Source organism: Xyrauchen texanus, chromosome 14 (assembly GCF_025860055.1).
Source record: "Xyrauchen texanus isolate HMW12.3.18 chromosome 14, RBS_HiC_50CHRs, whole genome shotgun sequence".
NCBI classification, from domain to species: domain Eukaryota; kingdom Metazoa; phylum Chordata; class Actinopteri; order Cypriniformes; family Catostomidae; genus Xyrauchen; species Xyrauchen texanus.
The window spans coordinates 46,363,358-46,380,281 of record NC_068289.1 but is presented as its reverse complement, the minus strand read 5'-3'; the positions used below and the strand labels follow the sequence as shown (position 1 = coordinate 46,380,281).

General features: G+C 35.5%; 1 protein-coding gene across 7 annotated transcripts in view; it reads left to right on the top strand.

The window, feature by feature from the left end:
- The first annotated feature begins 468 nt into the window (after nt 1-468).
- Nucleotides 469-16,924, top strand: part of LOC127655204 (PTB domain-containing engulfment adapter protein 1-like) — a 114,797-nt gene continuing 98,341 nt past the window's right edge. For 5 of the 7 annotated variants that reach the window (XM_052142876.1, XM_052142872.1, XM_052142868.1 and 2 more), the window contains exon 1: nt 469-646. The gene's annotated coding sequence lies outside the window, so the exon portion shown is untranslated. The remainder of the gene's footprint in view (nt 647-16,924) is intronic. The other 2 variants (XM_052142871.1, XM_052142874.1) reach the window with 2 other exon arrangements.

Sequence of the window (16,924 nt, the reverse complement as noted above, 5' to 3'; positions counted from 1 at the left end):
AAAATAGCTGACATGAAAATATACACATTAATTGAGTAATCTATAGAATGTCAGAAAAAAAACACTTTATGTGAAAAACAAACAAAGAAACCAACAATAAAATAAACATATAAATATGGTCAGTTGCACATATGCACAGATTACAAAGAGTAATGATTAAATGTATTTTTATAATTGCTCTCTATATTATTGGTTTAATATAATCAAAGTCATATCTATTCTGAATTAAAATGTTGTGTTGTAGCCTACCTCATATATTTATAAAGAAAAGAATCTAAGAAATGCAACTGTAAGACATTGGGAATATGCTCGCTTTGCAATTAATATAAAGCGTAATGGACAGAAGCGATCGCTTTCATTGTTCAGTACACATTACCCCCGTCTGCCTCTTTAAACCTCCAGCTGGTTGGCGCGACTCCTGCGGTGGCATTTAACGGAGTGGGCTGACGTCACTTAACTTTTCCAGTGGCGTGTGTGTGTGTATGATGAGAGAGTGAGAGTGTGGAAGACAGTCCACTCAGGACGGGCGAAGGATTCATGTTTTTTCGGTGAGTGAATCTAGCGCTTGGAGAGTAAATACTGTGAAGATCGTGGATTGTTTTCGTACATCGCTTCTCTGTGGAAAAGAAACTTCAAGTCCTGAAAAGTGAGTGAGTTTTAAATAGGCTAACTTTCTAAGATTTATTTTACATTTCTGTTATTAGATTGTCTGAGTAGTTTCAGGAATGACGAAAACTGCATTCGTTTGTTGAAATCAACTGTCAGTGTATAACTGCTCTTATGGTATATTATGGAGTTGTTTCGTAACGATGTGCGCGAGCAGGTTCATCATTTTCCCAAACATGGATGCAAGAGTGTCAGGCGGGAAGTCTCTCGCTCTGCTACTTTGTTTATTTATTTAATGTTTATTTGACAGGGACAAATGCATAAAACATTGCTTTAAAAATATTAATAAGTGGATTAGGTGTTTTTGTTCGTCTGTTTGATATGTTTAGCGTTTAGTAGGTTTTTACAAATACCTAAAAACGGATTAAATGGCGTGTCAGACAACTGTACAGTTCTCGTGTTTACATCCAGTTTGATATGTTGCGGTTGTCAAGTAGCTGTTAACAATTGCAATATAAATTACAGAACAGTGTCATAGACTTATATTCTCCTAATGCAATCTCAATTAATGTTTTAAATGGACATTGTAAACAATTAAATTTACTCGAAGCTAATCAATTATAACTCGTGCATTATTTGCTTATGCTTATGTTGGTTTAAATAATATTACCAGTCAAAAATAAAATAAAAAAAGGTTAAGTGAACACAATTTGAATACAATTATGATGTGTCAGTATTAAAAATCAATCAGTAAAAAACAAAACAATCAATTGCTTAGAACGGCAATACAAACTACCAGTTCTATTATATTCTGTTCATTGTAAGTCAAGTAAACACTTCTGCTATACAAAATACAGTATTACTTTACTCTAATAAACCTCTTTTATTATAGCAGTTTATAATAAAAGTTGAAATGTTACATCTATGAGGTTTTACTGATATATAGATAGTATAAAAGTAAATCTTTAAATATTACTGGAACTAAAACTAAAAATGCCCCACTTTGTCTCAGCCTCAGATATTCTCAAAGAGCAGAATTATTTACCTTGAAACACTATGCACTTTAAAACATGATTAAAAACCACTCCTGTATACTGTATTTGATGGAGGATCACCGTCTCAACCAGTAAAATAGTGCATTCTTTAGGTATGCATGCAATTGGGATAGTTTCCAGACATACTTCAAAGGGGGACGTGGGTATTGACCCTTGACCAGAGTATATGGCGTAATAACAACAACTGCAAAAATAATCTAGTCTAGTTTTGTTAACCCTTTAATGCATACCTCAGATCTTCAGTGACCCGTGACATCATTCCACCCTCTGTACCTCATCAATTTTTTGGAGTTATGCCCAGACCCCTTTAGTATACCTCAACCTTTAACTTCTGGTATAGTGTAAAAAAAAAAAGAGTAATAAATAAAAAAAAAAGCAAAATTGCAAAAAATATATATTTTTTATAACTGCTTGATTACCAAAAGTGTACAGGGTCATTAAAGAACCGAGTTGTTTAATAGCATTGTTTTGTTTTTTTTATTCTTGCACTTCCATAAATCATATTTGTATGATGTTTTCATATTGATATAAGTTTACTATCACAGGATGTCTATTTTATTTTTTATTATAAGATAAACAAGTTCTATATTCATACAAATAAATGCTAAATCAAGTTGATTTACTGTGTGACAGTTGTGAATTATCAGTATTCCATATACATGTACCTATACAGTACATATTATACATGCTATTTCTTACTCAAGGTGGTGCTGATGTTTCAGTGATTTACATTTGACATTGCTATTTGAATAAGATGCAATGTGGAAGTAAACTATAGGAAGTGTAACACATGCCGTATGATATGGCTGTTGTTATTTGGGTGTACTACTGAAGTTGTGTGACTATTTAGACTCAGAAAGTTGGTGCCTGACAGGCTGGTTTGAGTATTCTGTAACTGCTGATCTCCTGGGATTTTCACACACAACAGTCTCTAGAATTTACTCCGAATGGTGCCAAAAACAAAAAACATCCAATGAGCGGCAGTTCTGTGGATGGAAACACCTTGTTGATGAGAAAGGTCAACGGAGAATTGCCAGACTGGTTCAAACTGACAAAGTCTACAGTAACTCAGATAACCACTCTGTACAATTGTGTTGAGAGGAATATAATCTCAGAATGCTATCCTGAGATGCGGGTTGGCACTATTTTGGTGGCACGAGGGGGTTGATTGGTGTATGTGTCTTATCTGTTATGTGTAGCTCTATATGTGTTTGACAGCCAGTAGTGTCGCATGAAATGCCAGTGTGGAAGTAATGAATCCTGTTCAATAATTTGTTGCATCAACTCTTTAATATAGGAAAAATAAAACATCAAAATATATCAGAATATTTTCTTTTCTTTATTCTCTTTTACTCTATTCTTTCAATCCAGGTGGCTTCCACATCTGAGATAGCCAATCAGCCCATATTATCACGTGGCTTGTTGAGCGCTTTACTGCGGAGACCTAGCGTGTGTGGAGGCTCACGCTATTCTCCGTGGCATCCACGCACAACTCACCACGTGCCCCACCGTGAGTGAGAACCACATTATAGTGACCACGAGGAGGTTAACGTAACTCTACTCACCCTAGCAACCGGGCCAATTGGTTGCATAAGAAGCCTGACTGGAGTCTCTCAGCACGTTCTGGATTAGAACATGTGACTCCAGGTATGGTAGTCAGCGTCTTTACTTGCTGAGCTACCCAGGCCCCCAGAATATGTTCTTTTCTAATATTTTCTAATTGTCTTAAAATGTTTTGAAGATTTGACACTATCTCGGCATTTTGTAGATCAATTTGTGATAGATATACGTGCAGGGTTACTAGAGAGCCGAGGTATTTAATGATGTTTGGCGAAACACCCATGCATTTAAGAGTTAAAGAACATTCTTGGTACATACAGTATATCACTTACACTTGAAAAAATCCATCCAAATTACGGTTCACCGCTGTTCTTTTAAATCCTGCATTTTCAACGTGACGTCTCCTCATCTCCCAGTGGATTGGACTGTAAATGTGTCCAGTTGATCCACACTTCAGAAACTCGCTGGAAATAGGTCACGAAATGAAATATGGTCATTATGTTTATCCTGTTTTTGTTTTGTTTTACACACTGGCATACAGTCGTAGTGTTTTTTTTTTATTTTACATTTTCTCAGTGTTTTTTATGGCTTGTGGAAAGGATTCACCCTATAGTTCAGTTTCTCAGTAGTTGGAATCCCTCTGTTTGGCCATGTGGCACCCCTGCGAATGACTGGCAAAGTCTGTCCATGGATTCCTCTCGAGGCCATTTCCAGTCTGAAATCTGCATTACAATACCTTTCCTTCAGTAAGAGCCTGCAGTCAGTATTACAGGACTTATAGTCTTGAGTAGAGCTGTCAATCGATTCAAATTTGTAATCAAATTAATTACATGGTGTCCCAATTAATTAATCACGATTAATCGCATATACAAATATCTGCTGAGAAAGCCCCTCATATAACAGTAACTCAGTATATAATGATTATACATATTTATATCAATATATAATTATACATAGTTATCTTAAAATATTAAAACATTATATTTAAAGATAACTATATATTCAGATAATTAAAATGCTTTACATTCCTGTAGCAGAGTTAATCATTGATAAGGCCATAAAAAAAGCAGCTTTAGAATACAATGTATTGTTTACTACCATATTATTGATCGTAAGTCAGTCATTGTCATACAGTTCACAGCAATCCATTTCACAAGTGAATTTGTCAATCAGTTGGAGATTTATTATGAGGGCTTGTTTAAGGGCCCGTCAATTTACACCTGCGTCAGACGTCTCTGGTGTGTTGCGTCATAAACTTAAAATGTTTAGGTCACTGGCAAGTTAAATATAGTTTAATACTCAATCTTTAAACACACCTTGAGATCACTTAGATCGCATTTGCTCTCCTTCGAGTGTTTTTAACGTAAGAACGTAACGCATATTTGTGTTCTTCTGCCTACTGAAGTGTTTTCTTCACTGTATAAACTACACATTGCTCATACAGCTGAAATTTCACTTACTGCCCTCTGGAGTAAACAGGTGGTACTACAAGCTTGCATTTCTCAGGAATCTTCCTTATTATAGTCCGTGGGCAGTGCGATTAATTGTGTAATTTAAAATAAACGTGTTATTTTTTGTAAAATTAATCACACTGAATTAACGTGTTAAATCGACAGCCCTAGTCTTGAGAAAAGCAAACTGATACCTGAATCTTTGAAAATCCACCATTCCACTTTCAAACTTATTGAATATTCTGCCAATATTGGGACTTCAGTGAATTCCTCCTCCCATACATTCTCTGTCCACTCAGTCATTTGTGCATTGCAAGGTGTTGATGCGTGACCATTTAATAAATGCATTTGGTTAGTGTGTTTAATGAGGGGGAGCAAAATTGCTGCAAGGCTTTTGAACTTCTATATTGTTTCTCCACCAAATGTGCTTTTAATGGCTTGAAACAATCATATAATGTGTATATTTTAAAGACACAAAAGTCAGTTTGTATACAGTACATATATTGAACATGATTTAAAATATACAAATTTAATGTAGGAAAAGAAAAATAGAATAAGATTTGCATAAAATAAAAATGGCTTAAAGTACAATTTTAACAGGGTCGTAACCACCATAGGCATTGAGGGGAATGTGTGCCTCCCAATTAGGGATGGGCATTTTGGTTGTTTTGTCAAGTACTCTGACTAATGAGAGGCAATTACATGTTCATAAATGTATATATAATAACATGCCTGACAAACGTCTTTGGCTGCTGCATTGTGTCTTGTTGTTCCATTGTATGTCTGTTCATTATTATAGGCTGTTATAAAATAATATGTTGCAAAATGTACAAAAGATTGCATAATCAAAATATAATGCATCATATTTTGTCATTATGTGAAGATTCACTGCCCACCTAAATTAAAGAATGGTCACAATGCGCATCTGTCTGTTCTTCCTTCAGGTTAAGTAATCTTAGTAAGCATGCACCAGTTTTTTTTAGTGACTGTCTAAACCGTCTATTTTCAAATAACAGAAGACGCCATAATCGTTGCGTTTCATGCGTGTTAAGTTGAAGTTAAGTTTTGAAGATGTTGCGTTCTGCCCCATTTAACTGCGCTCTGTCTAGCTGTTTGGAACACTCGCCTGCTGTACACTGCCACACGCACCTGGTGTGTATCCAAATGTTCGCTCTTGTGAGGAAAGCAGCGATGCTTTGTATTGTTGTTGCTGTGATTTATGAAGTGTTCCATTCAACTCGGAGAGTCTCAGTTTCCACCTTTCATTTGAGGAAAGTGCTACGGAATGACACTTTATATTGGACATCTAACTTGGAAACTCGTGCAGAAATCTTCATTCATTTCGTCGAGATGCAGGTGTGTGTTATGTCACCCAGGGCAGGGTTAATTACACTCTCTTTATTTTGATTACTGTAATGATAGCATTGGAGCATCGTATCAGTTTGTTTGCTATAAGAAGTCTGATAATCAATGTACCCCCCAAATGCCTGATGTCAATCATTATTCAAGAGAGATGATATTCCTTTTGATATACATTTCATGAAAGAGGTGATAAGGATGTTTTATGCTTGAGAAAACGGTTTTTAAAATGTGCTCTGTAATGAGACGAAGTTCCTAAAAATTTGCAAACTGTTCATTTTCAATGATTTGCTGACTTGCAAGTTGTAAGTTTCATAGCTTCAAAGAAATTAAGGTTATCAGTGTTTCCGCACACACACACACACACACACACACACACACACACACACACACACACACACATAAACACACACGTTGGTGCACACTTTCGGCATTTTAAAAATTTTAATAAACCATCGTTTAGTATAGATTTTTTTAAAGCAATTTTAATTATAGGGACACTAGAAATCACATTTGTAGCATAATACCCTTGTAATTACCAGTTTGTAACCTAAAGAAAGTCCTTGTAAACCACCCAAACCTGTACACACACACACACACACACACACACACACACACACACACACACACACACACACGTTGATGCAGCTGTCGTTATGAGGACTCTGCATAGACATTATGATTGTTATACTCTACGAACTATAGATTCTATCCCTAACCCAACCCCTAAACCTAACCCTCACTGAAAACTTTCTGCATTTTTACATAAATAAACCCCATAGTTTTTAGTATGTTTTTAAGTGATTTGAATTATGGAGACACTAGAAATTTCCTCATAAACCACATTTATAGCATAATAATCTTATTACCAGTTTTTAAATAAAATACAAATGTCCACGTAAACCATCCAAACCTGCCCACACGCACGCATGCACGTTGTTTTTATGTTGTTGAGTTAAGTTCTTTTAGCTAAATATAAATACTGTTGTCTAACCCTTACCTTTGCCCTAAAAGAAAGCTTTTTAAATACAGTATTTGTCCTCAAACTAAAGCTAAGGAACCACTACTACTGCACAAACACACACACACACACACACACACACACACACACACACACACACACACACACACACACACACACACACACACACACACAAGCCTTGCAGTAAGAGTGGCATATTAGAAACAATGAGAAAAAGGAGAATCAAATGAAAGTTCTGTTAATAGCCCTAAAACATCTTACAATACAACACAACAACATTGTAATTGCATCTCACATTGATTATTTCTTCTCTCCTGTCCTCCCCTCTCCTTCATTAAATAATGCTTAGCAAATGCTTTTAGCAGTAATACTTGAGTATTTAACCTCTTGTAAAACTCACTGCTGTTTATGAAATAACTCTAAACTTCTCAACTGAAACATTTTATCTCTCTCTGTGAGTATGCATATAGTCTCTTAGCCTATACATAGTAGGTGACTTGAAAGGGAAAACTAACTGTAGAAGCAGACAGTTCACCCTGTGAACTGTTATATTAATGTCTGCTATACCAGCACTTGTAGCAACATTTAGAATACAACACATACTTGCGTTGCATTATGAAACTGAACTTGCATAGGTGGAAGCGTCTGCGTTCATATTTGCATAGAATTTTGGCCTTATCTTTAGAGCACGCTGGTGTGCTGCTGTCATCTAGGCCAGTGGTTCTCAACCTTTTTGACTCCATTGCCAGAGAGAATATTTGAAGCCCCCCCCCATGTAGGCTATTAGATATTTATATTATCAGATATATCTATTATAAGATATTTCCTTAAAACTTGTGATTCCAGAAATGTCTAGAACTGTATATTCTTCATAAAAAGCAAGCTGTTGAAGGGAGTTATTAAATTTTTAGCATTTTCATTAAGCTGAATTAGACTATTATAATTTGTATATAATTATTATATCATATTCAAATAATGTTAAGAGATATTGAGGCCCCCGTGAAGTGTGCTGAGGCCCCCTAGTGTACCCCGACCCCCTGGTTTAGAACCACTGGTCTAGGCTTCCCTCGATATGCAGAGACAGGATAGCAGAGAGTGTGACACACAAGTCAGTTGTGCTTCACTTGATATCGTGGCGCAGACGGTAAAACCTGTGCAACCCATTTTAATTTACTCAGAACTGTCTACTTTAAAGTGCTGTGGAGCAAGTAAAAAGTCTCAAACAGCTTGGCTGCCCCGACGTTCTCAGCATGGTCTACTCAAGTGTTACAGTGTGAATATTATAATTAGTTTTATTGAAATAAGGTGTTAATTACATTTGGTTTAGTTTGATTTTTCACAGCACCTTGAAGTAAAATAAATAAATAAAAACAGTAGAATTCAAAAGGTTTCAAATGCTCACAGTAGATGATCAAAATATATCTCTCTCCAACTATCCAATGTAAAAATTTAAAGAATTGAGATGCTACTAAATAATATCAAATGGATGATGACCGTGTACATTTTTGACACGGAAAAACCCTGTAAATCTTTAAATAAAGATCAGAAATCTGTAATCTTCATTTTCATGTATTTTTTTTAAAGCATAGCAAATTGCATATGAGAGCATGCATATTGGAAAATGAGCCAAACATCTAATGACCTCATTACTGGTACAGACAGTGAATTGTTAGAATATAATGGCTCCGTCATGAGCGGCATGAATTTTTCACTCCGTTCTTTTTGACAACTACATTGACTTGATCTGCTATTCACTGAAGTCCATAATTGAGAAAAACAAAATATTAGACCTGCAAGTTAGCATGAATGGCAATAATCCTAACATTAATGTTAACATTAAATGTGTGGTTTTAGCTTTTCTCTTTTATTTTCAGTGATTTCAGAAAATTTACATTATTTTCTCACCTTTAAATTTTTTTTCCTTTCAGGTTTAACCCACCCTTAAAGATTTTACACTGAACATCGGAAATCACAGACTCTGTGACAGACATTTGTTTACACTGCATTTTTCCTATAAATCCATCATATGTTAATTAGGTTTTTACCTTTATTGACCGCAGAGGAAATGCTCTCCTGAGGAAAAACTGTATTTATTTATACTTTCTAATGGTCACTGAAGTGTTCTAATCAATTTGTTTTGTTGTGGCTCTTATCAAATGACTATGGATGTTTTAAGTTCCTGCCCTCCAGCACTTGGTTGTACTTCTGACATCCAAGCAGAACATTTGGAGGCCATAAGACATTGCTCAAGGGAGGAAAATCTAACATTGGAAGTTTATATTTGAGGTTCAGGATTGATACCTCTTTGAGATTGCTGACTCCCAGGGGCTGTTTATTCTGCAGCCTATTATTGTCCCATGAAATAGTGTGTCTAAAAAAAACCTTTTTAAATTTTTGTGATAATACATTTTTTTAAGTAAAAAGATGGAAATATAAAGCATCTATTAGTTTTTAAATTAGCTTGAAAACCTTTCTACCATGCACTTTCCACCTGAATTGGCAAGTGATGTTTTTACTGACATTTCCCAAAAGAGCAACTAAGCATTCACCAACAGTCTGGAGTTGACCTTATGTGAATAAAAAGACAGTGTTTCCCTCTTTTCATTAATAACAGTTTTCATTGTTTACCATTAAAAATAACTGAAAGCATGTTTTACAATTAAAGGGATAGTTCATTAAAAAATGAAAATTTTGTCATCATTTACTCTCCCTCAGGTTGTTCCAATGTTGATGTTTTTTTTCTTCCCTTTGCATCTATTTTTTTTTCTTCCATACAATAAGAGTGAAGGCTAAATAAGGCTCCAGTCATAGAAATGGGCTTAATTATAAAATGTGGAATGTTACAGAATTTCACATATTTGGGATGAAATGAATGTGTAAATGCACAATTGATCTAATTAAAATCTTGATATGTCTTAGTGTGATGATTAAACCACAAAAGGCTGAGATTTACGGTCTACGTGAGCTGCGTGCTTTAACAGTAAGTGAATGTGAGAAGCTACTGCTTAAACACTTACTGCAACATTAACATCACATGCGCTTGTGTGTGTATTAATGACAATGAGCAGATCACTTTATTCACTGTAAAGCACGTAGCACATGCAGACTATTTATTTATATAATTAAATCATAGCCTTTTGTGTTTTAATAAGCACATTAGCCCAAATATCGAACTGCTTTTCCAGAGGTGAGAAGTGAAGCCATCAAAAATATCAGACAAAATAAAAGTTCCATTTAACTACACGTGTGAAATAAAAACAATAATAACAAAATGCAACAGAAATATATTACTTATGTATAGTAAAATTTAATATTCAATGTTGTAGTAGTAATAATAATTAGATTATATTTAAGCAATATCAGAGTTTTATTACTGCTTTCATTAATACTATGATGCTCTACTGTCCAGCACTGTATTTGGTCAACGAAAACAAGTATGTATAATTAGCTTGACTTAAAGTTGTTTTTTATGTGCATGCCCCAATCAGTTTCTGCCAAGCTGTCCCCATGAAAAATCATTCTCATTAAACCCAATGAGATTTATTTTCCTCATTTAAAGTCGCGTTGCTATTGACATTAACAGTGGAATGGGATTTGCACCGATTTTATGCATCTGTTGATGCCAGGTCTTGAAATGTCAACACAAAGTAATTTTCCTTCACTATTTTGATGCATTGAAGAGATGATGGATGCACCTTAGGTGCCATTATTGTGATGCATCCAATTTGTATGTTTTATTGATTCAGATGGTTTCAAGGAATAGGCCAATTTCTACACTTTTTATAATTTCACAGCATCTTTTACTGGGCACAGACAGATAGCGTATTAAGGCAAATGCTTTTCAATGCATGAAACCATTCCTAAAAAGGAAAATAATCACAGTATTAGCAACCCTGTACAGGTAACTCTAGAAGAACATGCAATTTCCAGTAATTTTATCACCTCTCTTAACCTGATTCTGCATAATTCACATGCTACTATTATTTAACCTGAGTGCCTTTTCAGTGCCTCATAATTTCAAAACCAGTGAAGTGATTGTCATGTCTTATGTCACACTTACAATAAAAAGCCAGTTTCCTTAAAAGCACCACTGAGTTATTTGCTATATAAATTGTGCTCACAGTTCTCTTCTTGTTTTCTAATAGTTCACAGTGCTTATGTGCATACTGTTGCCACAGAGGGTCTGATTAGCATTTTTGAAAGTGCCTTTTTAAATTTAGCCTTTTGTATGAGCAAGCACACTGTTTGATTAAGGTCAATTTGAAGAGAAAACATAATGTGTGAAACTTAATCTGCAAAGGGTAAATTATTGTTTGAGCTTAAAATGGATAATTCACCCAAACATTTAAATTGTCAAAATTTACTTACCCTCATGTTGTTCCAAACCACATGACTTTCTGTCTTTTGTGGAACACAAAAGCAGATGTTAGGAAGAATTAGGGATTATCTTTAGTCTAACAATAATAAGAGTCAAACGGTAACATTTTGGTCATTATTTACTTCCCTTCATGTCATTCCAAACCTGTATGCTGTTTTCTGTCAAAAATAAAAGGAAAAGTTTTGAAACATTGTCTTTGAAACCATGTATTTGGTTTGTGTGATGAGCATAATTAAATTTAAGTTGTTATTAACTGATAGTCTTCAAATCCCCTGAAGCTTGTGTCTGCTCTTCCGAAGCTTGCGCCTGCTTTTCAGAACTATGATATAATTGGAAAACACACAATAGGAAAAATAAGCAATGCATGATTATAGTGTTTATGCACTTAATGCTCTTTTTTCTTCGTTTTTGACCTTCTGGAAATGAGCAAATCTGTCAAATTTCACTCTGTGGGTGTCCTTAATAATTGAAGGAGTAGTTCTGAATTTTATATAATTCACTGTCATGCTGTTCCAGACCATATGCTGTATTTTATTCTGTGTAACACAAAAGGAGGAATTTGAAGAATCCTTACGCAGCTCTTTTACACGTCCATGATTGACATCATTGATGTAAAAATGGCATTGGTTCTCGTGTGTAGTAATGCAACATTTATTGATTTTGCATTCTGGATCCAAATGTGTGATTGACGTTAACTTTGGGGGAGGACAATGTAATAAGTGAACAAAGACTTAAATTTAGGTCTGTTCATCACACAAAGCTATTGAATGGCTTCAGAACACTTGGAAGATTGTGCACAATTCGTATGGACTACTATAATGATGCTTTGGTGCTATTTCATTGGTCCTTTTAAGAGCTAGACAGCCATGGCTTTGAATAACTATTGTTGAATGGCAAGAGCTGCATAAAGATCCCCCCTTTGTGTTCCATGGGGAAAATAACAGAATATAGGCCTGCAAAAAATTGACCACACATTTTGCTTTCAAGATGAGATTGTGGAAATGTAATTTGGTGAGCACATTTTTAGACTTATTAAGTAGCCAAAATGTAATTCAGTCAGGCCCAAACTTAGCTGACAGATAGCCAGTGCAATTTTATTTTATTTTTTTTTGGTGTACAGTGGATTAGCAGCCTACAGTATAAACTGCAGCAGTGATGTTTTTATAAGTGCATATCTTACTCAAGGCAACAGAGTCTTAAAGCTCTAGACACACAAAGTTCTTAAAATCATTCAGCCCTGAACATGAGCAGTATTTACCTTCAAAGTCTCTCTCAAGAGGCTTTAAGTCATCCCTGCCTCATGATTCAGTTGATGTGGAGAGACTGGACTCTGGTGCTTTAAGAAGTTTCCAAAACAACTGTCCTGATCTCTACTGTATTCGTTTTAAGATACAAGATACTGATTGAGTCTATGTCAGGATGCTTAAACAAACAGACCAGTTTTAAAAGTGCAACAGAGTCATAGTGCTTGCACTGGTATAGGAGAAAGCATTTTAACATTGAAAATACACACAAAAACAACACCTTTGCATGACCTGTAATGAAATGGTTTTAATTTGCCTAATTTGTTGTCTCATTTGAATATTTGAATACTTAAATTCAGTCATTTAGCATATGGTTATTTACCTTATTCTATGATCTTGAAATGTCAATTTGTCATCTTGTGTTTCTGCAAGAATATACGCTATATGACCAAAAGTATGTGGACACCTAAACACCACACCCATACATCCGTGTTAAACTTTTAATTTGGAAAATCAACGGCATGAATAGTGGGTTGGTCCTCACTAACAGATTCCACTCATCTGGGGAGGCTTTCTTAAATGTTGGAACATGGTTGCAGGATTTGCTCTCAGATTTGTTCTTTTTGCGCACAGACACAAAAACATCAGTGAGGCCAGGCACTGATATTGGGTGATAGGGCCTGGCTCGCATTTGGAGTTCCAACCCATCCAAAGGTTTTCAGTAGGGTTCAGAACAGGACTTTGTGCAGGCCAGTCAAGTTCCTTCCACACAAGACTCACTATATAATTTCTATATGGACCTTTTGTGCACAGGGGCATTGTTATGCTGGAAAAGAAAAGGGCCCTCCCCAAATTGTTAAAACAATCTTTCCGACCTATTTAATCTCAACTTTATTCCACTATTAATATAAATAGAGGATGATATAATTAGCTGGATGAACAGAAAACTTTACATTATAGGCTGTATCGGAAGTTAAAATGCGTATACTGCCCAAAATAAACTAGCTTTTTACCATGATTCCAGTACAGCCGACTAAGAGATGGTTTAGCTCATTAAATGGTATAATAAGCAAAATTTTTATTTTAAAAGAATCCAAAAATAAGCCTACAAACTCTTCAAAAGAACAAGGATTAAGGAGGTTTGGGAGCACCAAATTTTCAGCACTACTATTTAACATCTCATTTACAGTATCTTTGCAAATGGATTAAATATGACTATTTCCATAACCCATGGCCATGGTAAAGAAATCACCATATCTGAACTTCCTTTTTTACCTAAATCAATCAAAAAACATCTGTTCAAAAATACTATGATTAAAACAACACGAACTGCCTGGTGGCAAATGAATAAATCAACAACTCATGATGTCACACCACACATTAACTCACCTATATGGCATAACCCTGATTTTATCATCAACAAATCACCAATTAATACCAGTATATCACACATTTTCACCATCTCTTTACTTCAACTTCATTACATTTGCAGAAATGTGATTTAGGCAAAGAGCAATACTTCTATTATTTTCAAATAAAAATGCTATTAAATCCACAATTGGAGACAGGACAATAAAACAACCACCGCTTCTAGAACACATGAAAAAATAATTAATTTAGGCAAGTTACTTGCAAAGTTATACATTTTAATATCATAAATTGACTACAAATGCAATACCAGTAAAACAATGGAATAAATATCTTCACAGATAATGAATTCTGGAAACTAGTCTGCAGATATGCATTCAACATAAGTACAAATACAAACATAAAACTAATCCAGTCTAAAAACTTGCACAGAACATATATTACACAACGTAAAATGGGACTAGTAACTTCAGACAGATACACAACTCAACCTCGACACACCAGATCATTAACTCCATGCACTCTGGTCATGTCCATATGTTGATCAATTCTGGAAAGACGTTACCAGTAAGCTAACAGTTTTCTGCGCTTCCATCATTATGCCTCCTTAGGTGAGTTTTCTCAAATGAATCCCTCTCCCGAACACACATCTCCCCTCCTTCTGTCTCAAGCTATCGCCAAGAAAACAATATTACTCAACAGGAAAAATAAAGACCAAATCTCAATTACACAATGGCTACATTTATTAAGAGATCATATTACTAAGGAAAGATATAAATCTACATTTAAAAATCAGTTAAATAGATTTAATAAAATCTTCACCCCACTTTTCTCAGCTCTAAATTGAGCCTACAATAAACTCAGTGAACTGATGCCTCGCATATACTGTATGTGTAAACACCTGCACTACTCGACTCAATATGTACATGCTGTTAAATATAATAATCAAAATTCCATTACAGTTACTCATACAATACTATTATTATTGTTATTAATATTGAGGTTTCTTCTATATGTTATAAATTGCATCTTTTTGTTGTTGTCTCTACAATTAGATTTCCCATCATCTTGTTTTGTTTATACATTTGAACGCTGTCTGTCAACCCTGCCATTTTGAAACATTTTCAAAATGTTGCACGTCCACACTATAACGTATAAAAACTCTTAAATTCCCTTACTGCACATGTAAAAAAAATCACCATTCCATGTACGGTTTGATATACAACTGTCCACATGTTCCATTTCTTTATCCAATTGAGAGAGTGCTTTCGAAAAGCTAAATTTTCACTGTCAAAAATGCAGTTTCAGTGTGGACAGTAGGCCAAAACATAGAGAAAAAGATGCGTTTTCAAACTAAAACATATTAGTGTGGACGTGGCCTAATTTACATTTCTGTCTGTTCCTCACACAAAGCTATCGTATGGCTTCAGGTGACTTGGAATATAGCACACAAGTTGTATGGACTAATTTTATGATGCTTTTTGGAGCTGGGCAGACAGTGGTCAAAATTAACACATCGTTAACATTAATTTATTTGTATTTCTTTGGTGTTCAGTGGAAGAAGTCACTTGTATTTCTTATTTGTTTGAGTGAACTATTCTTTTAAACAAAACACTGAAATATACAGGCAATCTACCAACGCTTTCACGTGTAGGATGCGCCATGTCTTCGAAATGTTCTATGTCCATCAACAGAATTGGTTGAACTACTAGAGGCCTGTACATTTGAAACCTGCTATCAGACAGCAATCAGCCTGTTACTTGGCTGTTTTTTTAAAGCCACAGTGTTTAATAACTCATGGCTTTTTACCGCCTTTTGACACAGGTTTCTTCGTGTTTCTTTATTGCGGTGTCAAGATAAAGAAATCCATCACCACCCACTGTTGCTTTCATCTCTCTTCTGGCCCCATGTTCTCTTTAGCTGGCCTGGCTTGGTCTCTCTTCTTTTGTTTTGTGAGCCAGGACATTCAGTATACCTTGGTTGCCCTTTGAAAAGACAGTTTGGCAGTGTGATTTAAAAAGCTGTACATGCATTGCTCTGTGCTTGCATTTACAGGTGCTGGTCATATAATTAGAATATCATCAAAAAGTTAATTTATTTCAGTAATTCCATTCAAAAAGTGAAACTTGGATATTATATTCATTCATTACACACAGACTGATATATTTCAAATGATTATTTCATTTAATTGTGATGATTAAAACTGACAACTAATGAAAATCCCAAATTCAGGATCTCTGAAAATTAGAATATTACTTAAGACCAATACAAAAAAAGGATTTTTAGAAATGTTGGCCAACTGAAAAGTATGAACATAAAGTATGAGCATCTACAGCACTCAATACTTAGTTGGGGCTCCTTTTGCCTGAATTACTGCAGCAATGCATCGTGGCATGGAGTCGATCAGTCTTTGGCACTGCTCGGGTGTTATGAGAGCCCAGGTTGCTCTGATAGTGGCCTTCAGCTCTTCTGCATTGTTGGGTCTGGCGTATCGCATCTTCCTCTTCACAATACCCCATAGATTTTCTATAGGGTTAAGGTCAGGCGAGTTTGCTGCCCAATTAAGAACAGGGATACCATGGTCCTTAAACCAGGTACTGGTAGCTTTGGCACTGTGTGCAGGTGCCAAGTCCTGTTGGAAAATGAAATCTGCATCTCCAACAGCAGGAAGTATGAAGTGCTCTAAATCTTCCTGGTAGACGGCTACGTTGACCTTGGACCTCAGAAAACACAGTGGACCAACACCAGCAGATGACATGGCACCCCAAACCATCACTGACTGTAGAAACTTTACACTGGAATTCAAGCAACGTGGATTCACGGGTCAGACTCCTCTCTTCCTCCAGACTCTGGGACCTTGATTTCCAAAGGAAATGCAAAATTTACTTTCATCAGAGAACAGAACTTTGGACCACTCAGCA